Below are 21,796 nucleotides of genomic sequence, written 5' to 3'. Positions count from 1 at the left end.
AACTGGGAGACATCCCCCACTAGGTGTAGACCGACACCTCACTCCTCACATGATGGGTACACCCCTGAGACAAAGCTTTCAGAGCAAGAATCAGACAGCAATACTCACTGTTCAGCAATATTCTATCTTCTGCAGCCTCTGCTGCTGATACCCAGGCAAACAGGGTCTGGAGTGGACCTCAAGCAAACTCCAACAGACCTGTAGCTGAGTGTCCTGACTTAGAAGGAAAACTAACAAACAGAAAGGACATCCACACCAAAACCCCATCAGTACGTCACCATTATCAAAGACCAAAGGCAGATAAAACCACAAAGATGGGGAAAAAGCAGGGCAGAAAAGCTGGAAATACAAAAAATAAGAGTGCATCTCCCCCTCCAAAGGAACACAGCTCATCGCCAGCAACGGATCAAAGCTGGACGGAGAATGACTTTGATGAGTTGAGAGAAGAGGGCTTCAGTCCATCAAAATTCTCAGAGCTAAAGGAGGAAATACGTAACCAGTGCAAAGAAACTAAAAATCTTGAGAAAAGAATGGAAGAATGGATAACTAGAATAATCAATGCAGAGAAGGCCATAAACGAACTGACAGAGATAAACACCATGACACGAGAAATACGTGACAAATGCACAAGCTTCAGTAACAGACTCGATCAACTGGAAGAAAGAGTATCAGCGATCAAATGAATGAAATGAAGTGAGAAGAGAAGTCTAAAGAAAAAAGAGGAAAAAGAAATGAACAAAGCCTTCAAGAAGTATGGGATTATGTGAAAAGACCAAACCTACGTCTGACTGGGGTGCCTGAAAGTGAGGGGGAAAATGGAACCAAGCTGGAAAGCACTCTTCAGGATATCATCCAGGAGAACTTCCCCAGCCTAGTAAGGCAGGCCAACATTCAAATTCAGGAAATACAGAGAACACGACAAAGATACTCCTCGAGAAGAGCGACTCCAAGACACATAATTGTCATATTCACCAAAGTTGAAATGAAGGAAAAAATGTTAAGGGCAGGTTAACATTGAGAAAGGTCACGTTACCCACAAAGTGAAGCCCATCAGACTAACAGCAGGTCTCTTGGCAGAAACTCTCCAAGCCAGAAGAGAGTGGGGGCCAATATTCAACACTCTCAAAGAAAAGAATTTTCAACCCAGAATTTCATATTCAGCCCAACTAAGCTTCATAAGTGAAGGAGAAATAAAATCCTTTATAGACAAGCAAATGCCTAGAGATTTTGTCACCACCAGGCCTGACTTACAAGAGCTCCTGAAGGAAGCACTAAACATGGAAAGGAACAACCGATACCAGCCATTGCAAAAACATGCCAAAATGTAAAGACCGTTGACGCTAGGAAGAAACTGAATCAACTAACGAGCAAAATAACCAGCTAATATCATCATGACAGGATCAAGTTCACACATAACAATATTAACCTTAAATGTAAATGGACTAAATGGTCCAATTAAAAGACACAGACTGGCAAATTGGATAAAGAGTCAAGACCCATCAGTTTGCTGTATCCAGGAGACCCATATCACATACAGAGACACACATAGGCTCAAAATAAAGGGATGCAGGAAGATCTACCAAGCAAATGGAAAACAACAACAACAACAAAAAACAGGGGTTGCAATCCTAGTCTCTGATAAAGCAGACTTTAAACCATCAAAGATCAAAAGAGACAAAGAAGGCCATTACATAATGGTAAAGGGATCAATTCATCAGGAAGAGCTAACAATCCTAAATATATATGCACCCAATACAGGAGCACCCAGATTCATAAAGCAAGTCCTGGGAGACTTACAAAGAGACTTAGATTCCCATACAATAATAATGGGAGACTTTAACACCCCACTGTCAACATTAGACAGATCAACAAGACAGAAAGTTAACAAGGATCTCCAGGAATTGAACTTAGCTCTGCACCAAGCGGAGCTAATAGACATCTACAGAACTCTCCACCCCAAATCAACAGAATATACATTCTTCTCAGCACCACATCACACTTATTCCAAAATTGACCACATAGTTGGAAGTAAAGCACTCCTCAGCAAATGTAAAAGGACAGAAATTATAACAAACTGCCTCTGAGACCACAGTGCAATCAAACTAGAATTCAGGATTAACAAACTCAATCAAAACCACTCAACTACATGGAAACTGAACAACCTGCTCCTGAATGACTACTGGGTACATAACGAAATGAAGGCAGAAATAAAGATGTTCTTCGAAACCAATGAGAACAAAGATATAACATACCAGAATCTCTGGGACACATTTAAAGCAGTGTGTAGAGGGAAATTTATAGCACTAAATGCCCACAAGAGAAAGCTGGAAAGATCTAAAATTGACACACTAACATCACAATTAAAAGACCTAGAGAAGCAAGAGCAAACACATTCAAAAGCTAGCAGAAGGCAAGAAATAACTAAGATCAGAGCAGAACTGAAGGAGATAGAGACACAAAAAAACCCTCCAAAATATCAATGAATCCGGGAGCTGGTTGTTTGAAAAGATCAACGAAATGGATAGACCACTAGCAAGACTAATAAAGAAGAAAAGAGAGAAGAATCAAATAGATGCAATAAAAAATGATAAAGGGGATATCACCACTGACACCACAGAAATACAAACTACCATCAGAGAATACTACAAACACCTCTGTAAAATAAACTGAAAACCTAGAAGAAATGGATGAATTTCTGGACATACACTCTCCCAAGAGTGACCCAGGAATAATTGAATCCTGAATAGACCCTGGGAGGCTCTGAAATTGGGAGGCAATAATTAATAGCTTACAACCAAAAGAAGTCCAGGACAGGCGGTTCACAGCCAAATTCTACCAGAGGTACAAGGAGGAGCTGGGTACATTTCCTTCTGAAGTATTCCAATCAATAGAAAAAAGGGAATCCTCTTCACTCATTTTATGAGAGTCCAACATCATCCTGATACCAAAGCCTGGCAGAGACACAACAAAAAGATTTTTAGACCAATATCACAGTGAACATCAATGCAAAATCCTCAATAAAATACAGGCAAACCAAATCAGCAGCACATCAAAAGCTTATCCACCATGATCAAGTGGGCTTCATCCCTGGAATGCAAGGCTGGTTCAACATATCGCCAAATCAATAAGCGTAATCCAGGACATAAAGCAGAATTGAAGACAAAACCACATGATTATCTCAATAGATGCAGAAAATGCCTTTGTAAAATTCCATAGCCCTTCATGCTAAAAACTCTCAATAAATTAGGGTATTAATGGAATGTATCTCAAAATGATAAGAGCTGTTACTTGACAAACCCACAGCCAATATCATACTGAATGGGCAAAACTGAGAGCATTCCTTTGAAAACTGGCACAAGACAGGGATGCCCTCTCTCACCACTGCTATTCAATATGGTGGTGTTGGAAGTTCTGGCTAGAGGAGCAATCAGGCAAGAAGAAAGAAATCAAAATTCAGTTAGGAAAAGAAGTCAAGTGTCCCTGTTGCAGATGACATGATTGTATGTTAGAAAAACCCATCGTCTCAGCCCAAATCTCCTTAAACTGATAAGCAACTTCAGCAAAGTCTCAGGATACAAAATCATTGTGCAAAAAATCACAAAGCATTCTTATACACACCAGTAACAGAGAAACAGAGGCAAATATTGAATGAACTCCCATTCACAATTGGCTAAAGAGAATAAAATACCCACAAAGTCCAACACAAAGGGATGTAAGGACCTCTTCAAGGAGAAACCCCTGAAACCACTGCTCAGTGACATAAAGAGGCACAAACAAATGGAAGAACATACCATGTTCATGCATGGGAGAGAATCAATATTGTGAAAATGGCCATACTGCCCAAGGTTATTTATGGGTCAATGCCATCCCATTAAGCTACCAATGACTTTCTTCACAGACTTAGAAAAAAACTGCTTTAAAGTTCATATGGAACCAAAAAGACCCCGCATTGCCAAAACAATCCTAAGCCAAAGAACAAAGCGGAGCATCCTTCTGACTTCAAACTATACTACAAGGCTACAGTAACCAAAACAGCATGAGTACTGGTACCCAAAACAGAGATATAGACCAATGGAACAGGAGTCCTCAGAAATAATGCCACACAGCTGCAGCCATCACAGTCTTTGACAAACCTGACCCAAAACCAGAAATGGGGAAAGGATTCCCTATTTAATAAATGGTGCTGGGAAAATTGGCTAGCCATAAGTAGAAAGCTGAAACTGGATCCTTTCCTTACTCCTTATATGAAAATTAATTCAAGATCGATTAGAGACTTAAATGTTAGACCTAAAACCATAAAAACCCTAGAAGAAAACCTAGGTAAAACCATTCAGGACATAGGCATGGGCAAGGACTTCATATCTAAAACACGAAAAGCAATGGTAACAAAAGCCAAAATTGACAAATGGAATCTAATTAAACTAAAGAGCTTCTGTACAGCAAAAGAAACTACCATTAGAGAGAACAGGCAACCTACAGAATGGGAGAAAATTTTTGCAATCTACTCATCTGACAAAGGGCTAATATCCAGAATCTACAAAGAACTCAAATAAATTTACAAGAAAAAAACAACACCATCAAAAAGTGGGCAAAGGATATGAACCAACGCTTCTCAAAAGAAGACATCCATACAGACAACAGACACATGAAAAAATGCTCATCATCACTCACCATCAGAGAAATGCAAATCAAAGCCACAATGAGATACCATCTCTCAGTTAGAATGGCAGTCCTCCTGAGCAGCACCTTCGTGTACAATAGCACGCCAGTTAGAATGGCAATAATTAAAAAATCAGGAAACAACAGGTGCTGGAGAGGATGTGGAGAAATAGGAACACTTTTACACTGTTGGTGGAACTGTACACTAGTTCAACCATTGTGGAAAACAGTGTGGTGATTCCTCAAGGATCTAGAACTAGAAATACCATGAGACCCAGCCATCCTATTACTGGGTATATACCTAAAGGATTATAAATCATGCTGCTCTAAAGACACATGCACATATATGTTTATTGCAGCACTATTCAGAATAGCAAAGACTTGGAATCAACCCAAATGTCCATCAGTGACAGACTGGATAAAGAAAATGTGGCACATATATACCATGGAATACTATGCAGCCATAAAAAAGGATGAATTCGTGTCCTTTGTAGGGACATGGATGCAGCTGGAAACCATCATTCTCAGCAAACTGTCACAAGAATAGAAAACCAAACACTGCACGTTCTCACTCATAGGTGAGAATTGAACAATGAGATCACCTGGACACAGGAAGGGGAACATCACACACCGGGGCCTATTGTGGGAAGGGGGCAGGGGAGAGGGATAGCATTAGGAGATATACCTAATGTAAATGACGAGTTAATGGGTGCAGCACACCAACATGGCACATGTATACATATGTAACAAACCTTCAGGTCGTGCACATGTACCCTAGAACGTAAAGTATAAAAAAACAAAAACAAAAACAAAAACAAACAAACAAAAAAAACAGCCTAAAAGGTGGAAGCTATTGTTCTCTATTTGAGGAAGGATTTTATTCATATGTAAATATTGATGTAGGCAGAGAAGGTTGGACTTGAGCTTGGTAAAAAAAAAAAAAAAGAAAAGTTTTATCTGTTTAACTGGTGCCTAGAAAAACATAAAAAAATCATACAATTGCCTAATATAAGTGTTTCTGTAAAGGGCCAAATAGTAAATATTTTAGGCTCTTCAGGCTGGGTGGTCTCTTTTCCAAATACTCAACTCTGTTATTGGAGCATGACAACAGTTTTTGAAAATCTGTAAATGAATGGGCGTAGCATTATTCCAAGAAAATCTTATTTACAAAGACAGCTGGCAGGCAGGATTGGCCATGATTTGCCTTGGGCTGTAGTTTGCCAGTGCTTGGACTAGCACACGTTCGTGTTTTAGTCTATGTTCTTTAAATAAATATCCATTTTACTCCACATTCTATGGCTAAATAGAAGATCACAAACCCTTGGCAGGGAGATAAAATTAACTTAATCATAGCATACACATAGGTGAAAGAACATGAAACTTGTTTTAGAACAAGGACAAACGTAATTTAAAATAAAATCTATTAATTCAGATATTCAACAAGCATTAATTTATAGGAATAGCCAGTTGAAGACATAGAAAACTGCAAATTTGGGAAAACTAGCAATAGTAAACTGAAAACTGATAATTTCTTTTGTTTTCTCATCCTCATATATCAGTTGAAGCTCTCCGTTACCTTGCTTCAGCCTCAGGGAGTATGTCAGGTACTTATCTCCTGTGATGGGTTGTCCTTCTGCTAGTAAGTCCAGGGAGAAATCTCTCAGTGTCCACACGAAGTCTGGGAAGAAGCTCACAAAGTCAGCTGAATCCTTATTCTCATTCTCATTAGGTGAGGATTTTGATCGGATTCGATGTGTCAGCTCTGTCACATAGCTGAGTAGCTAACTAAGGAAATGTGATAAAATGAACAGGGACCTCATCCCATATTCAACACATTCCCAAACTTTCCATTTTCCTTTGCTCCTAACCTAAGTGTCATTTCTAAAGTGGATACATGGGATCTCTCCTCTGTACTTGCATTATTTTTGGTTTTCTCCTCTTGAGCCTGATTCATCAGGATTCACAGTCAGGCAGCTAGTTTATGAATACAGGTGTCACCTCTGACTTCGGTGCTGTTCTGGGTCACAAAGGATACTGCAGTTGGTCCATGGCCTGCTGGTTGATGATTCCCATGCTGTTGTACACGAAGGTGCTGCTCAGGAGGGCCGACCCGAGGCGAAGATCCAGGAATCATTCTGGTTGGAGTCAGGAGCAAGTTTCATCATCACAGCACTTTCTAGAGTAACAGTAGTAAAACTATGTTCATATGTTAGAGGGTTTTTGTTCTTTTTTGTTTGTTTGTTCTTTAGCACTAATGACATATCAAAGGAAGCCAAATACAAAAAGTATTCTCAGTAGGATGTCGCTTTTGGGTAGTTTTTTGACGAGTGTTTTTGGGTTACAATGATCCTTATTAAGTCTTCTAATGATGATCAACAAATAATTGTAAAATTAAAATTCAAGGTTGGTGGACATTTTAAGGCATGAGTTACAATGTAAATTTAAAATTTTCTCATCTTTTCTCAATAACAAAATTCACATATAAGATTGATACTATGAGTTGCTATTGTATCAAATAATTGATCTACACCTGAAATGTACTGTTTATCTCATTAAATATTCAAAATAATTCTATGTGGCCAACATAGGTCTTTTCCATACATTTTAAAGATTAGAATGCTGAGTATAAAATAAGTCAGTTTTCTCAGGGTACTGAATTGGTGACAGAATTTAAATTTAAACAGAAAGTCATGGGGCTTTAGCACCCAAATTCTTAACTAAAGTTCTCTGCAGGATAAGACTCATGACACTGGGATTATTTGTGCTCCCTTTATGCATCTGTGTTAAACCCCACATATTATGGCCTGTAGTTAATAGTTAATAAACAATTAAATAGTAAATAAAAAATTAAATGGTGCATAAAATATTCAGAGAAGAGGGACTCCTCCTGGTGGATCCTTGAGTCTCACAGCCTCTGCATCTCCCAGACCCTCAGTGTCCAACAGAACTGGGATGTGGCCTGGCTACCTGGCAGGATGGAGCACACACCACATCAGATTCCTTGGTGGGGCCTGCACTGTAGGCCAGAGAGAGAAGCCTGCAAGGGAGAGAGGAGACCAGAGATGGAGATCTAGTAACAGGCAATTCTGGTAGTTAAAGGAAAAGGTAGCATATATAAGGTTAGGAGAGAAGCGAAACAACAATCACTATTCATCTTACTTAGTTACAATCAAAGAAATAGGAAATTTGAATATCCAATGCATGGAAAAATTCAGGAGGCTTTCATGATAAAAACAATCAACAAAGTAGAAATAGAAAAACAGTACCTCAACATAATAAAGGCCATATATTAAAAACCCACAGCTCACTTCACATTTAATGATGAAGTTTCATAGCTTTTCCTATAACATCAGGAACAAGAGAAGGATGCCTACTTTTGCCAATTGTGTTCCATAGAACACTGCAAGTTCTGTTCAGAGTAATTAGACAAGAAAAGCATAAAGGAGGCATCCTAATTGGTAATGAAAAAGTAAAATTATCTGTCTACTGAGAGTAGTATCTAATTTGTAGAAAACATTAAATATTCCACAAAAACCTATTAGAACTTTTAAAAGAATTCATCAAATTTGCAGCATGCAAAGTCAATATGGAGAAATCAGTTGCTAGTGTATAAAAATAGAATTAGAACAGGAATTCTAATTTCCTTCCTAAACAAAAAGAAAAGGAAATTTTGAAAACAATCCCATTTAACAGCATCAAAAGAATAAACTACCTAGGAATAAGCTTAACCAAGCAGGCGAAAGAGTTGTAGAGTGAAAACTTCAAACACCCTTTAAAGAAATTATAGATGACATAAATTATTAGAAAGGCATCCTGCGTTTATGGATTGGAAGACTTAATATTCTTAAGATGTCACTACTACCCAAAATGATGTACAGGTTTGATGTAATACCTACCAACATGACAATTACTTTGTATAAATAGAAAAATCCACCATAACTTTCATATGAAATTTCTGGAAATCCCCTAATTATGAAAATAATCTTAAAAACGAAGAGCAAAGTTGGAATCTCACAGTTTCTGAGTTCTGAGATGTATTACAAAACCATGTATGGTACTGGTATAAAGACTGACATATAAACCAATGGAATAGAAAAACAGCCCATGAATAAACTCTGACATATATGGTCAAATGATTTCCAGTACGGATGTCAAGATCATTTAATGAAGAAAGGAGAGTCTCTTTAACAAATGATGTTGAGGCAATGAGATATCTCCTTTAAAAAGTTGGGCTGTTACTTTATAACTTATAAATATGAACTCAAAATGAATCAAAGAGCTGAACATTAGAGTTAAAACTATAAAAGTTATAGAAGAAAACAAAGGGCAAAAGTTTTATAATATTGGATTTGGCAATGATTTTTTTGAATAAGAGACCAAAAGTATAGTCAATAAAAGAAAAAATAGATTAGTTGGATTTCATCAAAATATGAAACTTTTGTGTGTTAACGGACTCTATCAACAGAGTTAAAAAAGGCAACACATAGAATGTAAGAAAAGATTTGCTAAACATGTATATAAGGGATTGATATCTAGAAAATATAAAAAAATTTACAAAGCAACACAAATAAACAACCAGATTAATAAATGAACAAAGGACTTGAATAGACATTTTCCCAAAGAAGATATACAAGTGGCCAATAAGCACATGAAAAGATGCTTAATATCACTAGTCATTATGGAAATCAAAATCAAAACCACAACGAGATACTACTTAACATCCATTCCTATGGACACTATCAAACAAAACAAAACAAAACAAAACAAACCCTGAAAATAAAAAATGTTGGTGAGGGAGTAGAGAAATTAGAGCCCTTGTGCATTTCTGTTGGGAATATAAAATGGTATAGTCACTGTGGAAAATGGTACAGTGATTTCTTTAAAAAAAACAGTTAACATGGAATGACTCCATAAGCCAACAATTCCCCTTCTGGATATATTCCCAAAAGAAGTGAAAGCAGGGACTTGAACAGATATTCAGACACTCATGTTCCTATTAGCATTATTTATAATAGACAAAAGGTGGAAGCAATCCAAGTGGCCATTGACAGATGAAGAGATAAACAAATTATCATACAATTACTAAGCCTTAAAAAGGAAGAGTTTTGACACGTGCTAACACACTGATGAACTTTGAAGACATATGAATTGAAATAAGACAGTCATAAAAGGACAAATATTGAATGATTCCACTTATGAGTTTTCTGTAGTAGTCAAATTCATAGAGATAGAATGTAGAATGATGGCAGGCAATGGGTTAATGTGGAGCTTTTGTTTATTTAGTACAGAGTTTCTGTTAGGCAAGATGAAAGAGTTCTGGATATGGATGGAGGTGACAGTTGTATAACAGTGTGAATTTAATTAATGTCACAGAGCTGTACACTTAAAAATGGTTACGAGGTTAAATTTTATGTTTTTTTTACAACAATAAAAAAGAATATCCAATAAAGACTGAAACATTTTTTCAATCTTAAAGATCACTGTAAACTCGCTGTTATGGCATAAAAATTGTAATAAACATTGTATAGTTTATTGTAGTTATTATTATGTGCATTAATTATTTTTATTACAGTTTTACTCCTTTTAGGAAAGGCATAATTTGTGCTTTTGAAAGGGAAACTAACATATCGTGGGAATAATTAATGAATTTAATCTTATCCCCTGGAACAGCGTGAAGATGAGACCAACTGTGAATGGAAAGTTAGCTTTCAGTATTCATCCTCATCTGTAACTTTCTCTCCTCACATCCTCGTAATGGATGCTGACTGTGTAGATGGACAGAAGGGACTTGGCAGAGCTTTGCTCATGCCACTCACCCTTTTTCTTCCCAGCCAGCTTGTTCATCAGGTAGGATTTGCCTGTGCGGTAGAGGCCCACAATCGCCACCACCACCACAGGCACCACAGGCTGTGTAATGGCAGACAGGATCTTCAGAGCTTCTGGATTCGCCATCAGTCGCCCATTAGTGTTCTCAATGAGGCACATTGGGCCTGTCATGTGGACCTCTGATGCCATGTCTGGGGTGTTCCCTTGTCTGCAAGAGAAGAGGGAAAATAAACGAAAATTTCTAGTGTTTTGCAATTATAAGGGAGAATCATAAGATTCCCCAGTATGGCCAAAAGTTTTGTGTGTGACAGCGAGAGAGGAGGCAAAATCTGTATCATTAGAGAAAGTTATGGAAGTATTGTCAAAGTAGCTCATTATAAAAAATGTTAGCCTGACAGTGACTTATCAATGTTGCAGGATCCAGGAGGACGAGAGAGAGACCTCGGGTTAAAACAAGAGAATTTTTATTGAGTGCACTCAGGCCCCAGCAGACTCACATGCAAAGACAGCACTTGACTTTCATACACACTTCACAAAAGTGGGTGGGCTAGCTTGAAGCAAGCTTACAGTGGTGTGAAAGCAGGGATATAGAGGCAGGACAAACTCAGGATTGCACATGACCCTTGCCAAGCAACCCAGATGTCTGTTATCTAGGTTTTGCTCTAAAGAGCCTTATACTGGTTTATCTTATAACCTTCACTATGGTGCCCAGGCAGCTGTAGTTCAGGCCTACTCAGGCTTCTCATGACCTTCACTCTACTTCTTAGATAAAACAGAATACTTGAAGTCACTAGTTACAGAGAACAGGAATCTAAAAACTTATTCCATTAAACAAAGGAAAATTAGTTTTTCTTCTCCCTATGTTGAGGGAGTGCTGGGAGAGTCTCCAGAGCACATTAGATAACATTATGAAGACTTTTCCTGGGTCTGGTCTGTGCCTGTTGCTGCCTCTGGGACAAGTCAGCCTAATACAGGAAAACTTATTTCTTTTTCTTTTTAGTTGTATTTTTCTTTAATTTCCTGCCTCATCAACACTCAACTACACTCACAACCCAAATATTTCATTTAATTTATTGTGGAAAACTTTCTTTTTGGATTCTTATTAAATATTTTCACTAGACAATTAATGGAAGATGGAATAGGATTTAGAGGATGTATTTTGCATCCTGGCTGCATGTAAGGAATTCAATATTGATTTACTTATTAATTCTAACAGTGAATAAATATCCAACACAGTGAATCAGTATTCATAGTTTGATGTTTACCCTTAGAATAATTTCCAGAGATTTTTAAATATGTTCCTTCCTCCGTCTTCAACTAGTTATGCTCTACAATGAAAGCTATAAAACACTGAGGAAAGAAATTGAAGAGTATACAAAAATGGAAAGGTTATTCCATGTGCATGAATTTGAAGAATGGACATTTAAAAAATGTCCGTACTACCAAAAGAAATCTACAGATTCAGTGAATTCCCTATCAAAATATCAATGACATTCTTCACAGAAATAGAGAAAATTATTTAGGTTCCATATAAATCCTACAGTTTATATGGAACCACTGAAGACCCAGAATAGCCTAAGGTGTCCTGAGCAAAAAGAACAAAACTGGAGGAATCATTACCTGACTTCAAATTATACTACAAAGCTACGTAACCCAAACAGCATGTTACTGGCATAAAAACGTACGTGTAGTTAATGGAACAGATTAGGGAACCCAGAAACAAATCCGTACACCTACAGAGCGCTCATTTCTGACAAAGGTGCGGAGAACATACATGAGGGAAAGAAAAATCTCTTCAATAAGTGGTGTTGGGAAAACTGCATATTCATATGCAGAAGAATGAAAATAGACCCCTATCTATCACCATATACAAAAATCACATCAAAATGGATTAAAGTTTTAAATCTAAGACCTCAAACTATGAAACTACTACAAGAAAACATGAGGAAAACTCTTGACATTGGTATGGAAAAAGATTTCCTGAGTGACCAAAGCAAAAATGGACAAGTCAAATCATATTAAGTTAAAAAAGGAAAAAAATTAACAAAGTGAAGAGACAACCCACAGAATAAGAGAAAATATTTGCAAACTATCCATCTGTCAAGGGATTAATAACCAGAATATATAAGGAGCTCAAATCACAAGGTTCCTTAAAAAACTAAAAAAAGAGCTACCATATGATCCAGCAGTTCTACTGCTGAGCATATACCACCCCAAAAGGAAATATGCATATCAAAGGGATATATGCACTTCCACATTTGTTGCAGCACTCTTCACAATAGCCAATATTTGGAAACAACCTAAGTGTTAATCAACAGATTAATGGATAAGGAAAATGCTTACATATACACAATGGAGTACTATTCAGCCATCAAAAAGAATGAGATTCTGTCATTTGCAACAACTTGGGTTGAATTCATGGTCATTATGTTAAGTGAAATAAGCCTGCTTGCCTGCCTGTCTGCCTGCCTGCCTTCCTTCCTTCCTTCCTTCCTTCCTTCCTTCCTTCCTTCCTTCCTTCCTTCCTTCCTTCCTCTCTCTCTCTCTTTTTCATACATTTTCTCTTCCTCCTGGGCCTGGCAGACTAGGAGTAGAATACAGATGAAACCACTGGAACATGTGGGACTGGAATAGCCTGATGTTTGACTGCTTGGGTGGTAACTGTGAATGCGTGGACCAGGGTGTGTAGGGAGTGGAGTCGTCCTCCCAGAACTGAGAGAGGGCCCTTGGGGCATTCGAGCAATGCAAGTGTTGACGTTGGCACAGTTACAAGAGTGAGGTTATGGCATGAGAGTGAGATGGGTATGGTGGGGTGGGGTGACTGTTGGAAGAGCTTGTTAGCATGTTTTAGAGTCGGGACCAACTCAGGGCATGGCATGTTGGGGCACATTTGACCCTGGATGTTGACCGAGAAGCTGGGTGCCAAGGGCTTGAAGAACAAAAGGCCCATTTGTCAGCAGGACCCATGAAGATGTGACTGCAAATGGGATCAGCACTGGGAGAGGCTGAGGCTCCAAGGTGACTCCTATAGCAAGGCATGAAGGGGCAGGCCTGGGTTTCCCATTTAGAAACACATTGTCAGCTGCAGCCACTCTTGGATATTCACTTGGAGGGGTCTAGTGTCATCTTTGTAAAGAGATTTCAAGGCATGGAACGAAGCATCTGACCTGATCAAGCAGCTGATAAAGTTGTCAAAATCCATGTTCCCTCCTTCATCCAAGTAGTGTCAGAATATTATGTTAGAGTTGTTCATTCAGGTGGAACCCTGCTGCCTCAAAGGCCCCTGCAAGTTCACTGGTGCAATGGTTCCAGATCGTCAATATCAAACCGCTTTGTATATTGTCTGTCACCTTTGATGTTGTTCCACGGGTACTTGAATTCTCAGTCCAGCTTGCCTGTGATGTCACTATCCATCATGGCTACCCATGCTTTGACATGTATCAATGCCAAAACCACGAGTCTTCGTGTCTGGGGGTCCTACTGATAACAACCTTGTTGAGAACATTCATCAGTTCTGCGCCGCTGACCTTGATGTCATCTCCAGCCAACTGTGCAAAGACTCTCCAGAACTGATGGACCTCCACACTCTTGTTGGCCTCAGTGTTGGAGCAATGTGTGTGTGGAGGCAGGGGCTCTAGGTTGTGCTGTGTATCCACCTCCATGATGGAGATAATGACTCCACCTAGGAAGCACATGGCCACTCTGCCACCTCTTCTGCCTCTGCTGAAGAACTGACTGCCAGACCTCTGGATGTGAGGAGACATGTTCCTAGTTAACTCATTCTCCAAGGGTAGAGGTGGCAGTGGCAGGAATAGGAGAGATGAAGACCTGGATAGGGGCCTGGGGAACGTGCTTGGAGGCCTGATCAGTGGAGGATCACTCTATGTCTTTTGATTGGAGAGTTTCGTCCATTCACATTCAATGTAATCATTGATAAGTAAGGACTTAATCTTGCTATTTTATGTTTTTTCTAGTAGTTTTGTGGTCTTCTTTTCTTTCCTGTCTTCCTTTTAGCGAAGGTGATTTTTTTCTGGTGGTATGTTTTAATTTCTTGCTTTTTATTCTTTTTGTATCCGTTTTACGTTTTTTGATTTGAGGTTACAATGAGGTTTGCAAATAATGTTTTATAACCTATTATTTCAAACTGGTGACAACCCTGACTGCATAAACAAACAAATAACAAACAAGCAAAGAGAAAATGAATAAAAATTCTACACTTTAATTTCATCTCCATGCTTTTCAAATTTTTGTTGTTTCTATTTATTATTATACTATCTATGTCTTGAAAAGTTGTTATAGTTGTTATTTTAGATAGGTTTATCTTTTAGTCTTTCCACTTGAGATATGAGGAGTTTACACACCACAATTGTGGTGCTATAATATTCTTTTTTTCCCTGTGTACTTGCTGCCACCAGTGAGTTTTGTACCTTCAGATGATTTTTTTAATTGCTCATTAATGTCCTTTTCTTTCAGATTGAAGGAGTCCCTTTAGCATTTCTTGTAAGACAGGTCTGTTATTGATGAAATCCTTCAGCTTTTGTTTGTCTGATATTATAAAATTGACTCATTGAAAAAATTATACATGGGATAATTTTATAGTATTATTTGCAATGAATCATTTCTCTTTATTGTACATTATTCTAAATATAAATTGAAAGTAGTTAATAAATAGATCTTTGGCTTCCTATACTTTTAAAACATGGATTTCCCAGTTTGAATTTTCAATAATAATCTCAGAAAACACCGATATGGTTTCCCAATGTTAAAATAAATTGATTTTGTTGAAATAAGTCCTACTTTTGTTTGTTTTTTAATTTAAATTGATTAGGAATAATACAAAGGGATCTGGGGATATGACGGATATGATTTTTCCTCAAAATAAAAATTATTTCCAATCTTCCAGATAGAATCTATTAAGAATTTGATCAAAAAACCCCACATTATACCAAATTATAAACTCTTGATGGCAGTAAAACCATAAGCCAAATCTGGAATTCTGGTATGGTTTAAAGATGTCTGATTCTATTTTCCTGATCTTCAAGTCCCTTTTTGTCAAGCCCTAATCTCATTTCCAGTCTCATCTTTCATTTCAACACACCTATTCAGTGCTTCAGTCAAATGGAATAATTCTACAGTACCTTTAGTAAGACCTACACTTTCTAACATATCTGACTTGGCTTATGCTGGTCTTTCCTTTTGAATGGTCCCTTTATCTCTACAATTACACCTTGTATAACTTTTTTAAAGACCAGCTATTTTAAGCCTAGGGCTGTTTTTTATGGTTATAGTCTCTTCTTGTTCTGAACTCACAGAGTACTTGTTCCCATTTATTGGAATTACCACATTTTCTTTTACATTGTAGTTTTCATAACATTTCTGGCAAACATTATCAGCCTGGTTGCATTTATAGTTTTACTTGTTTATTTCCCTCACCAAAAAGTCATCTTTATGAGGGCAGAGACTGGTATATTGAATCATACATAAATAAAATGCAGTGTCTGGCATTTAGTGGATGAACAATAAATACTTGTTGGGTTTAATTCATAGCATTTTTATCTTCAATACAGCCCATAACTGATAAAAATTTGCTAAAGAAATGCTTATCCACATCTGAAGTTTGAACTTAAGACTGTCTTCAAAAATATGGTTTTTTTTTTTTTGGTCCTATTATCTGGCTGTATATAGCCTAGCTGAAATAGCGAGTGAACAAATGAATGAATGAATAGTAGATGCCTAAATCTCTTGCTGCCATATACTTTCTAGATTGATTGCAAGAACGACTTGTGGATTTTTGCACTGATAGTGCTTTTGAGTGGACACTGTGTCACAACACCATGAGTACCATCACTCATCAGACTCAGGAGAAGCTGTGGCATCCTTCTAGGACCTGAACCACCATGATTTACTGATTTTACAGGAGTGGCAACTAAGGCTGTTCCTCTTTCCTATAACTCAAAATCAAGATTGGAGATAAGAGGATACAAGGCCAAAGAGAAGTTCATAAAATTTGTTTCTAAGTGATACTTGGAAATTGTGAGATAGGGTACTTATCTTTCCTTAGATAAGGTCTATCTATGTGGTTGAACTAACAAAGCTAACCAGGGCACGATCCTCACTTAGAGTGGAGGAGAAAACTCCACTGAGTTTGGAATTTCTTTTTAGCTTAGTTTAAATTGTATGGGATTTTGTGCTGTAACTGAAGATAGTTCAATGCCCCACTACCAGAGATGACTATCTGAAGGATGTCTTAAAACTGATTCTAGGTGACAGAGCATGACCTTGGTGGTAGAAAATTCAATAGGAGGTGGGAAACAACCTAAAAATTTGATGTCAATTTTTAAGATTGATCAAAGCCTGTTTCAGTGGTGATTTCTGGTTGTTGAAAGGTGATTGATAATTTATTTTCATGGGTTATGATTCCTTGAGAAACTCCAGCAGCTTGAGTTTGAACACATTAAGGAAATTTAGGCCCAATGTTGGATCAAGTGATTTTAGGCCAATTAATACCATGAAATTTGTACCATATCCAGGTTACAATCAGTGTTACACCTTCTTAAGTCTCATATACATATATTCCTTATTAAATACTTTTTCTGTTCTATATCAAGAAAAATAACTACAGCCATCCCTCAGTATAGATAGAGAATTCGTTCTAGGACCACTGTGGATAATCCATGCAAAATCCTTGCATACCCAAGTCCAGCAGTGGCCCTGCAGAATTCGTGTATACCAAAAGATGACCCTCCATATATGTGGGTTTCACATTTCTCAAACAGTATATTTTCATACTGTGTATTTTAGTTGAAAAAAATCCATGGTAAGTGAACTCAAAGTTCAAACCCACGTTGTTCAAGGTTCAACTGTAATCAGATTGGAAGTTGCTAAACGCAGAATAACAATGAAATAAAATAAACTACTTTCAAAAACATATACTTACAGCATATTTTGCTAGAGCCTAGTTACATCTTTCAGATAAAGAATATACTTTCAAAAGTCAAGAAAAAAATATACATATTCTTCCAGTAAGACAATACAAGCCCTTATTTTGTATTTCTCATATTATCACCTTCTTCATTCTTTAATACTATCTAATAAAAGGTTAATTCTGTAAGAAAGGTCTTGCCCTCAACTGGTTCCTGGGACATAAAGGGTAGGCCCTTAGAACAACCAGCCTTATAATAAATGTTTGGACATGTTGAGGGCTTGGGCCATACCGGGTACTTTATGCTAAAAATGTGATTTATGTTGGCGGTCTTAGGATAGATATACCATACCAGTTTGACCTCTGAAGAGGCAGGAGTCTGAGCAAATAAGATCAGCCACATGGGCACCCCATTCCTACATGCCCTCTAATAAAAACACTAAATTTGTGTGACCATCCCTGGTTGACATGTGTCACATATTATTTTGGGAGAATTAGGTAATGTCTGTGCAACTCTCAAGGGAGAACACAAATGCAAGCCTATGCTTGGTGTCAGACTCTGGTCCATGTCCCTTTTGTTTTTGTTGGTTTCAATTTGTAGTTGTTCAATGTAATGGGCTGTAACTGTGAGCATAACATTTTTTCTGAGTTCCATGTCTTCATTTTTTAATATTTTTAAATTATACTTTAAGTTCTAGGGTACATGTGCACAGCGTGCAGGTTTGTTACATATGTATACATGTGCCATGTTGGTGTGCTGCACCCATTAACTCATCATTTACATTAGGTATATCTCCTAATGCTATCCCTCCCCCTTCCCCGACCCCAGACAGGCCCCAGTTTGTGATGTTCCCCTTCCTGTGTCCAGGTGTAATCACTGTTCAATTCCCACCTATAAGTGAGAACATGCAGTGTTTGATTTTCTGTTCTTGCGATAGTTTGCTGAGAATGATGGTTTCCGGCTTCATCCATGTCCCTACAAAGGACATGAACTCATCCTTTTTATGGCTGCATAGTATTCCATGATATATATGTGCCACATTTTTTATACAGTCTATTATTGATGAGCATTTGGGTTGGTTCCAAATCTTTCCTATTGTGAATAGTGCCGCAATAAACATATGTGTGCACATGTCTTTATAGCAACATGATTTATAATCCTTTGGGTATATACCCAGTAATGGGATTGCTGGCAGATGGTATTTCTAGTTCTAGATTCTTGACGAATCGCCACACTGTCTTCCACAATGGTTGAACTAGTTTACAGTCCCACCAACAGTGTAAAAGTGTTCCTATTTCTCCACATCCTCTCCGGCACCTCTTGTTTCCTGACTTTTTAATGATCGCCATTCTAACTGGTGTGAGATGGTATCTCACTGTGGTTTTGATTTGCATTTCTCTGATGGCTAGTGATGATGAGCATTTTTTTCATGTGTCTGTTGACTGCATAAATGTCTTCTTTTGAGAAGTGTTTGTTCCTATCCTTCACCCACTTTTTGATGGGGTTGTTTGTTTTTTTCTTGTAAGTTTGTTTGAGTTCTTTGTAGATTCTGGATATTAGTCATTTGTCAGGTAAGTAGATTGCAAAAATTTTCTTCCATTCTGTAGGTTGCCTGTTCACTCTGATGGTAGTTTCTTTTGCTGTGCAGAAGCTCTTTAGTTTAATTAGATCCCATTTGTAAATTTGGCTTTTGTTGCCATTGCTTTTGGTGTTTTAGACATGAAGTCCTTGCCCATGCCTATGTCCTGAATGGTATTGCCTAGGTTTTCTTCTAAGGTTTCTATGGTTTTAGGTCTAACATTTAAGTCTTTAATCCATCTTGAATTAATTTTTGTATAAGGTATAAGGAAGGGATCCAGTTTCAGCTTTCTATATATGGCTAGCCAATTTTCCCAGCACCATTTATTAAATAAGGACTCCTTTCCCCATTTCTGGTTTTTGTCAGGTTTGTCAAAGATCAGATGGTTGTAGATGTGTGGTATTATTTCTGAGGGCTCTGTTCTGTTCCATTGGTCTATGTCTCTGTTTTGGTACCAGTACCATGTTGTTTTGGTTACTGTAGCCTTGTAGTATAGTTTGAAGTCAGGTAGCGTAATGCCTCCAGCTTTGTTCTTTTGACTTAGGATTGTCTTGGCAATGTGGGCTCTTTTTTGGTTCCATATGAACTTTAAAGGAGTTTTTTCCAATTTTGTGAAGAAAGTCATTGGTAGCTTGATGGGATGGCACTGAATCTATAAATTACCTTGGGCAGTATGGCCATTTTCACGATATTGATTCTTCCTATGCATGAGCATGGAATGTTCTTCCAATTGTTTGTGTCCTCTTTTATTTCCTTGAGCAGTGGTTGTAGTTCTCCTTGAAGAGGTCCTTCACATCCCTTGTAAGTTGGATTCCTAGGTATTTTATTCTCTTTGAAGCAATTGTGAATGGGAGTTCACTCATGATTTAGCTCTCTGTTTGTCTCTTATTGGTGTATAAGAATGCTTGTGATTTTTGCACATTGATTTTTGTATCCTGAGACTTTGCTGAAGTTGTTTATCAGCTAAAGGAAATTTTGGGCTGAGACGTTGGGGTTTTCTAAGTGTACAATCATGTTATCTGCAAACAGAGACAATTTGTCTTCCTCTTTTCCTAATTGAATACCCTTTATTTCTTTCTCCTGCCTGATTGCCCTGGCCAGAACTTCCAACACTATGTTGAATAGGTGTGGTGAGAGAGGGCATCCCTGTCTTGTGCCAGATTTCAAAGGGAATTTTTCCAGTTTTTGCCCAATCAGTACGATATTGGCTGTGGGTTCCAATCAATAGAAAAAGAGAGAATCCTCCCTAACTCATTTTATGAAGCCAGCATCATCCTGATACCAAAGCCTGGCAGAGACACAACAAAAAAAGAGAATTTTAGACCAATATCCCTGATGAACATTGATGCGAATATCCTCTATAAAATACTGGCAAAGTGAATCCAGCAGCACATCATGAAACTCATCCACCATGATCAAGTGGGCTTCATCCTTGGGATGCAAGGCTGGTCCAATATACGCAAATCAATAAATGTAATCCAGCATAAACAGAACCGAAGACAAAAACCACCTGATTATCTTAATAGATGCAGAAATGGCCTTTGACAAAATTCAACAGCCCTTCATGCTAAAAACTCTCAGTAAATTAGGTACTGATGGGACGTATCTCTGAGTTCCATGTCTTCTAAAGAGTCATTGATCCTGAGGATGGCCTTGGGGTCTCTTGATCCCATTTTGCTGTCAAAATGGGATTCACTAGAATGTCTCTGAATCATTGAAACATGTCAAAAGCATGCTCAGAAAAGGAAGGATGAGTGGTGCTTATAAGGTGTTCTTATTGTGCCCCGACTGAATAGTGTCTTAGTCTTCTTGAACTATAGCCCTTAGATAACATTCAATAAGATTCTTATTATAAGCATCAAAGCTATCCGAAATAGATTTCTCCAGTTTTGAAAGTATCAGATTTAACCTGATATGAAATACTGGATATTGAAAGCTCTAAAATTGTTTTCATTTCTTTACAGATCTGGATGAATCACTCTATAAAGCACAGAGAAAAATTCTTTCTTTGATACAGTTTTTATAGAGACTGTGATACATGAAGTTACAGATTTGTGTGAGGTCATAGATTTGTCTGAGTCACTGCATAAAGCACAGAAAACAAAATTCCATCTTTGGCCCAGTTTCACAGAGACTGTAATACATGAGGTCTAGAGAACAACACTGTACCAGGAAAATTTCTTTTCTTCTCATAGCTTTTATTTTAGTTTATATTAGTTTAGTTTTTGAGACAGAGCCTCACTCTGTCACCCAGGCTCTGTTGCACAGGCTGGAGTGCAATGGCACAATCTCAGCTCACAGCAACCTCTGCCTCCCAGGTTCAAATGATTCTCCTGCCTCAGCCTCCTATATAGCTGGGATTACAGGCATGTGCCACCACACTTGGTTAATTTTTGTATTTTTAGTAGAGACAGGGTTTCACCATGTTGGCCAGGCTGGTCTCAAACTCCTGACCTCAAGTGATCTGCCTGCTTCAGTCTCCCAAGTTGCTGAGATTATAGGCATGAGCCACTGCAGCTGGCCTTGTAGCCTTTAAACCACCTCAGAGACCTTAACCTGGTGTCGAGAATTCAAACAACTTTTTACCACTGATCTCTGGGAAGTTCATGAGATTTTGTCAATTGAAAATAATCATGCATGCATCATCCTATTGTTTTTATAAAATAAGCTTATTTAGCACATCCTATGCCTCAACATACTCCCAAGGGGATGGACAGAAAAATAAGCAAGGTATCTGTCTTCAAACAAACCTTAGCTTTTAATTTGAAACAAATACTGTATTGCAATAAGTTCATGTGGGCCAAGACTA

At 37.9% G+C, this 21,796-nt stretch overlaps 2 pseudogenes; both read right to left on the bottom strand.

The window, feature by feature from the left end:
• Nucleotides 1-21,796, bottom strand: part of LOC101018506 — a 43,119-nt pseudogene that overhangs the window by 4,252 nt on the left and 17,071 nt on the right.
• LOC101022606 lies at nt 13,479-14,204 on the bottom strand (annotated as a pseudogene).

This window comes from Papio anubis, chromosome 1 (genome assembly GCF_008728515.1).
Source record: "Papio anubis isolate 15944 chromosome 1, Panubis1.0, whole genome shotgun sequence".
NCBI lineage: Eukaryota > Metazoa > Chordata > Mammalia > Primates > Cercopithecidae > Papio > Papio anubis.
The sequence above is the reverse complement of the archived record's forward strand: the minus strand, read 5'-3'. Positions and strand labels throughout refer to the sequence as shown.